At 45.1% G+C, this 12958-nt stretch overlaps 1 protein-coding gene across 1 annotated transcript in view; it reads right to left on the minus strand.

Annotated features, from left to right (window-relative positions):
* Nucleotides 1-2906, minus strand: part of VWC2 (von Willebrand factor C domain containing 2) — a 720747-nt gene extending 717841 nt beyond the window's left edge. Inside the window, exon 1 of the mRNA XM_069216931.1 lies at nt 2028-2906. The gene's annotated coding sequence lies outside the window, so the exon portion shown is untranslated. The remainder of the gene's footprint in view (nt 1-2027) is intronic.
* Nucleotides 2907-12958: the final 10052 nt, after the last annotated feature.

Below are 12958 nucleotides of genomic sequence, written 5' to 3' on the forward strand. Positions count from 1 at the left end.
CACGAGGGCCCTTTGCCCCTCAATTATGATTTATGTAGGCCCCCAACCTGGGTATGGGGAGGCATTTTGCTTGCTTCTAATAGGCTCCCTGACATCCTTACTACCCCACTACCCACCACGAGCGAATCATGTCCGATGTTGCTACTCTGAAGAGACCTCAGTGGGGAGGAACAGATGCAGAAGAATTTCGTCTTACAAAGAATATTGTAAATGGAAATAACCCAGGGCCCCTTTGAGAGGCCAACAAGAGGTAATTTGGCAATGCATAGCATTGCTACCCCTAGACTGTGGTGGATGTGACGAGCATTTAAAACGTAAAACTAATGAGACCCATCATTAGACTCCCATTAGCCTCATTCCTCTCCTCCTGGCGCACGGGACAATAAACAGACGGGAAAGGACGCCCTCCTTACTTACGGAGGCCTGATGTGCCCAGCTAACATCCTATCTAGCAGGGGAGCAGAACGAGGATGCTGTCCCCTTTGTATCGCCCTGCGTTCGTCCTGGCCAGCTCCACATTAACTTCTTCTAAAGAACACACGAGCTATAAAACCTCTATTTGCCATTCACCAACGTGCACACTGTTGTTCAACTGGCGCAGCCTGTCACTTCTTCAAACAGGAAAGAGAGAGCTGCATGAGCTTAGGCAGTGAAGCAGCAATGCTCTGGGGCCGCGGTATGTTATCAGCATCAGTGTTTAATTTGTAAATAAAAACGTGCCGGTGCCCGAAGCCCTCCTCTGAAACTAGCAGCTGCTGCAATTAAATGTGCGAGCGCGGAATACTGAGGGAGGCAGCCTAATCCTGAAGCCATCTCGAGCCTCTTTCATTCATTTACAGCCACTCCCTCCCCTTCAGATCACTCTCGCAGCTTTCTGTTTTCTCATTTTAACATGCTTTTTCGTTTTTCTCTTCCTCCTACTTTTCCATATGTGTCTTTTGTTTGCAGGAAATGCTTGCGGCAGAAGAATTGTCGGCCCTCAATAATAAGTGGCGGTGCCCCGCACCGGAAACCACCGCCACAAATTATGCACTGATTAGCATTGTCCTTCCCTTGCAGACAGGCGGGGATAGCCTGAAATGGGAAAGGGGGTCTCACAGCATGCAGCACGTGCGTAGAGGTGGTATGGGAGGGGGGACCGGAAATGGTTTAATCATCTATCTCCTTAGCTCTCCATTGCGGCCGAGTAAAAAAAAACAAAAAAAAAACAGAAGTCAATGGTGTGGTATTCAGGTACACTAACTGCAAAGACAAGGCACCGTTTTCTCACAACGCGGACTTATATTTTTATGTGCAGAAATATAACAAGATAAATGTGAGACTCGCCCAAGCTGGAAATTTTGAGTTGTCCCAGTGCAAGCCCGTCCGTGAATTGCCGTCTGGTGTGTGCTGACTAGTAGTAGTCTGTGCCCCTTGCAGCCGCGCCGGGCTCTGTGGGTCTCTAAGAAGACACAGCGCGTGTGAGTCAGGTCCGCCTCACGCTGTGCCAGCTCCCCACTCCGTCCACTTCCCACCCCGTTCACGTTTTCTCTTTTGCAAATCAGTCTAGTGGAGTGGAAAAAAGCATGACAACTCTTGTCATTGTCAGTGTGCAGCAAAGGCTTGGCTCAGAAGGGGCTGCTGTGAGCCGGGCGTGTTTGTCCGTCAGAAAATGTGAACAGAAAATAACGAGCACAAGTAAAATAAACAGAAATGGAGGGGGGTCCCCAGTGGTCGCGTGACATTCTCCCCTACATGCCATTTCCAGCACCCAGCGCGGATCATACACTGTCATCATCATTCTAAATGCACATCACCAGCGATAGTACTTACAATATATATTAATTATCCACTGAAAATATAAAATGTAAAAACTAAAAAAAACGTACAGGAGTTGGGCTTGTACTGGGCGTCATTTGAACTACTCCACATAACGCATACAGAAAAAAAAACACTCATCCATTCGCATCATCACGTGTGTACATGACAACTAATTCTCACAAAAAGTGGCTATTTTAAAGAAATTGATAAAATACTCAGAAACTTACATCCACGCACGTCGAAAGACAGATTGTTTCCACGTTAAAGCAATCCACACATTCGACAACGCTTTACAGACAGCCGCTGCTTCCACGGGGTTCCCATGATCTTTTCTTTTTTATATAAAATGCACTAGAAACAGAAACCGGCAGCAGCAAGATATAGGTGGGTCCCAGTAAGACTTCCGTCAATGCCAGGTGTATTGGTAGCGCAATTGCAGTCTTCCCTCAGAGGCAATACGTATCTTGCAGGCTTGTCCTCCCTGTGGTTCTGCCAGCCGTGCTCCAGACTTATAGCTCCCAGATCGTCTCCTTCTGGATGACTCCAAGGCTCGCGGACGCGATGTGCAAAGTGCGACAGGTCAGCCAGAAGGAAAGGCAGCGCAGACACGCACAGCCACCTCTGACTTGCGCAGCAGCTGCTGCTCCGGCCCCTCCTACTACCGTAAAAAATGCACTTTAAAAAAGTGATAAAATATTTCTTACATTCTGGGGAAAATCCAGTTAAAAATAGACAGGGATGTCATGGATTCTGCAGTCGGGGTTTGAGCTCCAGTTTGACGTGGGTTCGGGAAGTAGTTTACTTGTCCAAGAGAGTTAATGTGCAGAATTGCCCCATGTGAATTTCTGTCTCTGCAGCTTTCCTCAATTCTGGCGGCAATCGAAGGGCAGAGTCGCTATGTGTGCGCTACGGAAACCGAGAAAGCGCCGAGTTAAACAACCGTCTGACAATCAGTCTGCGCACTCCAAGAAGACGAGACAGGAATGAATTAGACCGCGGATGCCAGAAGGGGAGCTGCAGATCACGGAACAGCCTGTAACTGCATGCCCGCCTGCCTCCCAGCTCTCCTGTCCCACGTCTACTGTGATTTTCTTGTTATCTGTCCTCCTCGTGCCTGACCTGACTACATTCTCCCTGTGGTCTGCTGCTACCGTGTCACGCTGCCTAACGATCACTGCTGATGATTCTAGGGTTAGAGAACCAGGCACATAGTACTGGCATCAGCACAACATCATGTGAGCCTCGGCTATCACTTAATCTCCCAGTGCCTACCAAAACCTGTGCTGTATGTAATCTAGCTCTTACATAAAGCGCTCCAATGTCGTCGGCGCTATATCACAGAAACAAATCTTACATATTTACCGCTTTGGTAAACCCAGTATATATGGCTTTGCTTTTTCCTGAGTAAAACATTTATAAAGCCTGTTGCTGTGATTAAAAAAAAAAAATCTATTTAATATATCAGTGTACTTTTGCAATGTAAAATAGTCCCACATGTATTATGTTAGACCTGGCATCCTTAGCGTGGTTTCCCCTACCTTTTTGCCTTTGCCGCCTGTATATTTGATTGTGTGCTGGATTTCACTTTGCATGTTTTTGTGCTCTGGGCCCTTTACCACTGCTGATCAGTGCTAAAGTGCAAGAGCTCCCTGTGTAAATTGTGATTATGATTGGTTATCCATGATTGGCATATTTGATCTACGGGTAAGTTCCTAGTAAAGTGCACTGTGTGTGCCCAGGGATAGGAAAACCAATGCTACTAATGGGCCTGCAGCACCGATGTTGCCACCCACCTAAGTAGCCTGCAAACCTGGCTCAGACACCCACTGCAGTGTCTGTAAGTGCAGTTTTAAACTGCCATGTCAACATGGCAAGTGCACCCACTTGGCAGGCCAGAACCTTTCCTTTTAATACATGTAAGGCACACCTACGGTAGGCCCAAGGTAGCCCCATGGGAAGAATGCAGTGTATGTGAAAGGAAGGACATGTGTTGGTGTGTTTTACATATTCCAACAGTGAAATACTTCTAAATTCGTGTCTCACTATTGGAAGGCCTATCTCTCCCATAGGTTATCATTGGAGCTTCCTTGTAAAACCTTAGAAGTGTAGCTTTCAATTGGGAAGGGAATGTGATTTGGAGTTTAGGTTCCCTGAACTCATAATTCAAAGATACATCTTCTAGTGAAGGTAGTTTTTAAATTGTGGGTCTGGGCATATTCTTGCTTTGCCATTCTGTGTCTCTTCCTGCCTGTGGAATCTGGTTTAGACTGACAGGGACTGTTAGTGCATACACTCTATGTCACACAAAGGGAACTGAGGTGTGCCCTGAATATCCTGATGACCCATCAACTGGTTAATTGGTCTTCCTGATCTAGAGCGGTTGGAGGAGTTGTCACTGACACATGGCTAGGGCTGTGTCTTTCCTCTCACAATGCTGTCTCCGCACCCCTGGAGTGCGTCTGGAGCCAGGCCAGAGCAAGGCAGAATATTGTGAACAGCAGTGGCCTATCTTCGAAGTATGTGTACTTCAAAGGCCAAAAGGGGTATACGTATTGGACCTAAAACTCCGGACTTTTAGAACATTTCAGAATCAAGAGGAGATTCTGCCAAGGAGAACGGCTGTAAGGAGGAATACTGCTCCTTTGCTGTGTGTTGCTTTGTTGGGTTGGCCTGCAGTTGCTGCTTTGGAGAGGACAGGGACTGGACTTTGCTGTATATCCTGCTTGTGAACATTCTTCAAGGGCTTTTGTGTGCTTGCCTCCTGTTGGAAGTCCAGTGCCCCATGTCTCTGATGCCTGTGACCCCCCCAATGACTCAGATGCAGGCCCCGCTGTGCGGCTGAAAGAATAAACGTATCGATGGACTGCAGCTGAGAAAATCGACGCAGCGCCTCTTTGCCACAGCCACATCGACCTTCAGTGCATCTGAATTTCCACACATCACACCTGTGCGCCCAAGTTTACAATGCAGCACCCTTGAAAAGAACCGCCTCAGAACGCAACAGCCAATTGAGAAGCTAGGGTAGCCAGAGTTAAACCCTTTAGGAAACGTTCTTTAATGAATCCTAGAATCATAACTGGACCTACTGAGGTTGCAGTGAATCCATTAGAAATGCACCATTTACGAAAAGTGGGCCAACAATTCATATAAGAAGCTACGTTTGAAGGTTTTCTTGACTTTCAGGAATCTATGGCAGCTGATTTGGCGGAGCCTTTATCCTCAAAGAATCAAGACGTCAAACTTAGTCAATTATGTTGAAGAACTCGCAGCTGAAGAGACCAGTGAGGTGTAGGATAGATTGAGAGATGCAGAAAATTCCCTTTGGATATGCTCATGAGGAGAGAGCCACTGTCCCTGAGGCCAAAAGAGTACTGTTAGAAATAGGGTCTCTGGTTGGAAGTCGGTTTGCACTCTTTCCAAGCAGGGACCCTCAATCTAGTCAGGGTAATGGAGATACACACTTAGATAACCCCTGCTCACTCCCTTGGTAGCTTGACACAAGCAGTCAGGCTTTTGACGCCGAGTATGATGCATGAGAAATCCAGCCTCCCGGTGCTGGAAAACTGTGCTGCATGGGGTTTGCATCATTGTCAGCAGCCTCAAGCAGGTGATGTGTCATTTCTCCAGCCGTGATGCGTCGATCTCTCAGCTGCAATGCAGAGGGAGTGTCGATTTTAGCCGCGAAGCATGTGGCGCACCGTTTTGCAGCAACGTTGCAGGTGGTGTGTCAAACTTTTCCCTGCACGGTTTTCTGTGCGTGGATTTCAGCCCTTGTTCTACCAACTTCACCTCTCAAAGGTCCAGGGACTGGATAGGGCACCACTTGGCAGGAGGCTCAGCAGAGAGTCCAGGTGTTGGCAGAGGAAGTCTTTGATGGCCCTGAGATTTCAAACCAGGAGGAAAGCTCAGTCAAAGCCCTTGGAGATTCTTCACAAGCAGGAATATACCACAAGGTCCAGTCTTTGTCCTCTCTCAGGCAGAAGCAGCAACTGCAGGCCAACCCAGCAAAGCACAGTCACAGGCAAAGGGGCAGTACTTCTCCCCAGCTCTTTAGCTCTTCTCCTTGGCAGAGGTTTCTCTTGAATAGAGAAGTAATCTAAAGATCTGGGGTTTTGGGTCCTCTACTTATACCCCTTTCTGCCTGTGAAGTTGAAAAACTTAAAAGGAAAGTCTCTGTTGTTCACAAGATCCTGTCTTGCCCAGGCTTGTCTCCAGACTCACACCAGGGGGTTGGAGACTGCATTGTGTGAGTGCACGCACAGCCAATTCAGGTGTAAGTGACCACTCCTCCCTCCACTCTAGCTCAGATGTCCCATCAGGATATGCAGCCTACATCCCAGGCAATACACAAGGAGGCAGAGTCAGAGAATGGTTTGAGCAAGAAAATGCCCACTTTCTAAAAGTGGCATTTTCAAAAAAGCAATTTAAAAACCAACTTCATCAAAAGATGTATTTATAAATTGTGTGTTCAGAGACACCAAACTCAAAATCTCTATCTGCTCTCAAAGGGAAACTGCACTTTAAGAATATTTAAAGGCAGCCCCCTTTTTAACCTAAGAGAGAGATAGGCCTTGCAACAGTGAAAACCGAATTTGGCAGTATTCCACTGCTAGGACATTTAAAACAAATCAGTACATGTCCCATCTTTAACATACACTGCACCCTGCCCATCGGGCTACCTATGGCCTACCTTAAGGGTGCCTTAAATGTATAAAAAGGGAATATTTGGGCTTGACTACTGGGTACACTTGCCAAGTCGAATTGGCAGTGCAAGACTGCGCACACAGACACTGCAGTGGCAGGTCTGAGCCATGTTTACAGGGCTACTCATGTGGGTGGCACAACTAGAGCTGCATTCCCACCAGTAGCATTTTATTTACAGGCCCTGGCACCTCTAGTGTATTTTACTAGGGAATTACTAGTAAATCAAATATGCTAATCAGGGATAAACCAATCACCAATACGATTTACAAAGAGAGCGTATGCACTTTAGCACTAGTTAGCAATGGTAAAGTGTCCAGAGTCCTAAAGCCAACAAAAAACTGGTCAGAAAAAAATAGGAATAAGGAGGCAAAAAGTTTAGGGATGACCCTGCAAAAAGGGCCAGGTCCAACATGTACAATCAATATAACAGAGTTCCTCTCCTCCCACATATTCTAGAGCACATTTGGGAGGAGGAGAGTTTTTGGAAAGGCATACAGAAGGACCTGGAGACAGGGAACCGATAGATCATCTGTTACCCAGGACACCACTCCTACATGTTGTGTTGAAAAAAGATCTAGCTCTGGTGTCCCCAAGTGGGCATATGTCTAAATGAACTCCCAGTCATCAAGTAGCAAAAGACTGAATAAGGAAGAGTCTGGCTGAGGCTGTCTGCCCAGAAGGTCAGATGACCCAGGATGTATAAGGCTCCCAACGTGACCTTGTGGACGTCCACCCAAGCATAGATCGGGTCTGCTATTTGATTCAGGAACATAAATAAGACCCACCTACCTTCACACTACTATCCAGTCTGATTTAGTCTGTTGCTTCTCGTAGCACTATGGCAATTGAAGTAGCATCTTCCCACCTGGTTGTATGTCCTTAGGAAGACATTCCTCCTGTCCAACTGTGGGGGGAAATCCTGCAATGTTCGCTATATTGCCAAAAGCACTTTCCAGGTGGAGGAGTAGAGACTTTCTTACTGTAACAAGAGCCCTCTCCTATCCAGATTCCCCAGTGCACCCGCCAGCCCAGAGACAGGCATCTGTAGTTAGCTGGAGAGAAAGAGGATATTGTAGTGGAACTCCCTTTGATAGATTTCCTCCCATTAGCCACCACCTAAATTTCCAAGCTATCCCTGAAACTCAGGGTTCTAAGAACTCGGGGACCAGTAGCTGAGAATATGGTTCACCAAGAGCTTTAGATGATATCATGCCCAAGGAACAACCTAGTTGAGATGACTATTAGTCTGTGAACTTTCAGCCAAGTTCTTCCTGTTGCATTTGGCTGATTGAGGAGTCACACGAGGATCTGTTGAATTGAGATCATCCATGGTAGAGGCAGAAATACTAAGGCCAAGTAAGTGTTGAATTGGGCCTCACTGTATATACGTCTGTGATGATTCTATGCTGAATTTCTGAAAGCAATGATGAAGCAAAGATATTGAAGGTCTTTCATCATAAATTCCACATTCTCTTGAGCCTTGAGAAAAGAGGAAGCAGGCAACAACCAGTCATCAAAATATGGGAATATAGTAACACACGATAACAAGGAGGGAGGAGGAGTTTTTTGAGGGGCTGAGACTGTCCTCCTTATAGCCTATATAACATTTAAAAAAGGCCCATCCCAGAAAAGATTCCACAGGGTGGACACAGAAAAGATGTTTTTGTGTAGAAAAACTCTCACCCACCTGGGTTACTTTTTGGTGGCATGCTTCATCATTGGGTTTCCTCCCGTTCCGCTGCAGAACGGGGCGTGCTACGACCAACAGAATACGAGGGATTACTGATGTAGTTTCATCAATGTGAATTTTGAGAGGGATAGGAGTGGTGGGGTCTTAGGTGAGTTAAAAATACCTGCCTCTGGATGCTATTACTAATTTAATATGTGTCACAGGGGCGGTATGGTTAAAAAGGGGCATCAAAGGTGGGGTATACTATGTACCTTACCTCCTGGTTGGTCTACATGTTTCAGAGTCTACCCTTAGACTCCTCTTCAGGACCAAGATGGACTCCCTAATATCACTCCTTGATTGACTATCGCTAGTAATAGCAATAACACTGAATGCTCTGTGGTATAGTGTGATATGCTTAGCTAAAGTGAAATAATATAATACCCAATGGTACCGATGTTTTTCTGAAAAAGCTGTGGAAACAAAAGAGTAACAGTTATCATGGCCCTTGTATAAGTTAGTCTGCTATTCGTATTGCTTGTGGGTGTGGTGGCACTTATTTGCAAACTACACCCCACTCGTGGGAAAAAACACTTGTGAATATCATGTATGAAACAGTAGACAAATAGAGGACAAACTACATTTAGAAAAATATGTAAACACACATAGATGCGTAAAGCACCTCTAAAAACGCACATGTGGTGCATGCGTGACCTACTTTTTAGTGTCTACTCTCTCGTATCATAGATCCTCCGGGAGGGGTGTGTGCTTGTAGTCACACACTGAAAATATATGTAGAATATTAGACTCACCAAATGGCCACTTCTATGGCATGTTGCAATGGGGGGTAAAGCACTTACTTCGTCAAAGTGACACTCCTGCCTTGTGCCTAATGCTCACCTCCCTGAGGTCTGAAACTCTGTAACTCACGTGGGAGTCTAGTTTATAAACTCACTGTAGCTGACACGTCTCGACCTGCTGCAGCGTGTGTGTAGTGGGCTGATGTAGGAGTAGGAGGACCCCCAAATTAGGAGTCATCCGTCAGTGCCTGTTTTGGCGCTGACCTTAGCAAATAACCAGAAAAAAGGGTTGGGGCGGTGGGCTACACTTTCTCAGGGGAGTGGGGGCTACTTATTAGTTATGTAGATGTGTATATAAATATAAAAAAGGATCAAAATATGTTTTATTTTATTATTTCTGAATGGAATTCCCAGGGTAAACCTGATATAAGAAATTTGAGGGGATAGGAGGCAGGGGTGGATTACCAGGGGGGTCTGAGGGCTGCTGATCCTATGTATTTAAGGAGATGGTCACATGTATTAATATTGCTTTGCTAGTCAATTTATGTTGCAGTCATTTTAGTGTTTCATTAGCTGGCCCCAAGGGACATTTTCTTTGAGGCCTCGTTGGTGTGTGCATAACTGAAAAACCCAACGTTGTTCTCTTTCGAGTAGAAAGGATTTGCTATTGATCTCTTTGTGGTATTCAAGGATAACCAATGGGTAATCCTCCACAGTATGTCCTTTTTCTAGGTAATGGGTGGAAATTTTTGTGGTGAATCTGCCACATCTCAGATTCCTCCGATGTTCACAGATGCAAATTTTTACTTTGTGGTGGTCATCCCTATATAATGTAACTTGCATGGGAAAGTACTCATGTACACTGCTCGCTGGGTGTTACAGTTGGACAAATCCCTGCTTTCCCATGTAGTGTTATCATTGAAGGTGACCCTTTTGGTAGCAATTGTTAAATGGCACACGCTACAATTCCCACACAGATAATGTCCAGTTGGTGGTGGTAAATAGTTGTTCCCATCCAGTTTCTTTTTGGACATCCCTGGGTGGGTATTCACTACCTTAGACTTTTTGCCACGTTTATGGGAAAATATGGGTTTGGGAATCTTCAATGAGCCACTATTCAGGATGCATCAATGCTTGTTTATGATCTTGCTCACTTAATTAGAGGCTACATTAAATGTTGTAATACATAAAGGTCTTTCTTTTTTTTTCCTTTTGTGGAGGTATGTCCAGATGGGCTTCTCTCTGGTTATTGCATGCTCGTATCATGGCCTGGTTAAGGATTTTGGGGGTATTTCCTTGCCTTCAGTTTTGATACTAGGTTCTGGGCTTGTAGTTTGTAGTCAGACACCTCAGAAAAGTTCCTCCTTAACCTTAGGAACTGTCAACATGGGAGGTTCTCCCGCAAATGGCGGGGATGGGCACTTTCGAAAAGTAATAGATAGTTTTTAGCTGTCGTTTTTTTTATGGGTGGTCACTTTGAAGGCCCCATTAGTAGCTATCATATTGAGGTCAAGGAAGACCAATTGTTTCTTTCTTTTAGTGTGAGTGAATGTCAGGAACTGTTCCTGTCTATTGAGCCACTGCAAGAAAGACTCTACTTGTGTCTCTTCCCCTTCCCAGATGACCAATATGTCATTGATTTACCTTTTCCATAGTACAATGTTATCTCTGTATGGGTTAGTGGATTTTAGAATTCTTTCTTTCTCAAGATGGTAGACGTAGAGGCTGGCCAGACTAGGTGCTTCCCATGCCTGCCCTGTGTTTTTGAAGGTACAGGTTTCCTTCAAATAAAAAAAAAAATCATTGTTAAGGCCCAGAAACAACATTCCATAACCACGTTTCGTGGTGTGTGGTAGTCCCAATCCATATAAAAAATGACCTCCTTGATTATGCGCAATGTGTCAGAATGAGGGAGACTGGTATGTAGGCTTTCCACATCCAGGCCTATCAGTGTTTCAGTTGCAGGGTCGAAGAGTCTGTCTTTGAAGAGACACAACACATCTTTCGTGTCTTTAAGGTATATGTCGGTGTTCTGGACTATGGATCTCAGGAAAGTGTCAGCAAACCGGGACAAAGGTTCCAAGACTAAAGTAATATCAGATACAATAGGTCTACCAGGGTTTGGGGGGGTGTTTCAAGATTTATATGAATTTTTGGAATGGTATAAAAATAAGGAGTCAATGGATTTGTGTTGATTAGAAAATCACCTTCTTTCTAGGAGATCCAGTTGTGTGCTAATGCTTGTTCCACCATCCTGGTGATCTTAGTGCTAAGGAATTCTGTAGGGTCTTCCTTGAGTCTCTCACAGTTGCATGTATCACCCAGTAATCTAAAACACTTTTTCCGATAGCTTTCTGTGGTCTGGATGACGATGGCACCTCCCTTATATACTGGTTTTATGACTATATTGGTGTTATTGGCTAGTTCATGTAATGCTTTCTTTTCATCTCTTGTTGTATTGTGGAATATCTTTAAAGTGTCTGGATTAATCTCATTAATGTCCTTCAGGACTGCTTGTTCAAAGCCAAGAGGTTCTGCTAGAATGGATTCACTAAGGGGTGTAAAACACGATTTGTTGCACAGACCAGTGTTTCCCATTGTTGAACCAACAATAGGTGGCCGACCCTCAAAAAATGATATTAGTTTGACCCTTCTGATGAACTCATTGGCTTGTATGCAAAATCTAAATTTGTATGTGGGGGGCAGTTGAAACAAAACCCAGACCCTTCTCCAGAACACAAGTCTGGGTGTGGGTTAATGTTAACTCACTCAAATTTACCACTAGACTGTGCAGCTGCTTGTGCTTGGCTGGTTGTACAGACCCTGTGTGTTCTCCACGGTCATGCTCCATGTAAACACTCTTCCCTGTACTTGGTCAGGTGCCCAACGGACCTGGGATTGTCTCTTTGATTTGCCCCCTGGGCGTCCTTGGCCTGATCCTAAAACAGGGGGGTAGTATTGTGAAAATTGTTCCCCAGATTCCCAATGTTCAAAATGCAGAGGATATATCTGAAGTGGTAATGGGCCTTGTGTAAAGGGGGGGGGGGTGGGGGTAGGTACATGGGATACATGGCCCATCCCTTCCTTGTTCTAAAACCAGCCCTTCTGGTTACTGCACCCTCATTTTAGGGATCTAAGCTACTGGAGCCTGAATCGAATGAGTCAGAGTCCGTGTTGTACCCTGGGTTTCTTCGTGAGGGAACAGTCTTCCCTAATATAGGGGTATACCTTTTCATGTGAAAATGTTCCTACATCTTTTTTGAGTTTCTAATGCTTAGTCTGTTTTAAATACATCTCATATTCATTAGTGGATTGATTCAATTCTTCTAAGCGCCACAGTAGACATGTATGCTTTGAGGTGGACCGCAAGATTAAGTGCTGCTGGTGTGATTTGGCAGATTTCTCACCACTAGTTGGATTTAAAATTCCTTCCTGGCTGTGGTGGGAAAGTCACTCTACTTAAGATTTGGTTGGGAGGGTCCTGTTGCTGTGGGTCAGATGAACAGCAACAGTGTGGGTGCTGCTGAAGCAAACGGGTGGCTATCACACCATGTTGATGGGGAGAAACTTGTTTTGCTTATGGATTTGTCCTGACCCCTTATGTCACATGACCTGCAATGGTGTGGGGGCTGTTGAGACAAGCTGACTGCTTCTTCTCATGGGCAGCAGAAAATATTGACAAAGAATGGGCAGACCCCTCATCTTCCCCTTTCCTTCTGCTCAGTCAGTTTGCAGTATATCATTTGTGACTTTTTATCACTCCAAATTAATGCTGTGATGGTGTATTTCATAAAGGAGAAAACATACTGCATGGTAAATAAGCATTGACAAGGTTATGCCTACGCAAAATCTATTGGCTTTGTCGATGTTTTTTAGACTTGTTACACAGCAGCGTAACCAGCTGTGCAACAGGCTTGAAGAAGGAAGAAAGCACAATGATACAGTCAGCGTTGACAGCAACATGACTTTTTTTTTATTTCAAGCC

The sequence above is a fragment of the Pleurodeles waltl genome, chromosome 2_1, assembly GCF_031143425.1.
Source record: "Pleurodeles waltl isolate 20211129_DDA chromosome 2_1, aPleWal1.hap1.20221129, whole genome shotgun sequence".
Classification (NCBI taxonomy): domain Eukaryota; kingdom Metazoa; phylum Chordata; class Amphibia; order Caudata; family Salamandridae; genus Pleurodeles; species Pleurodeles waltl.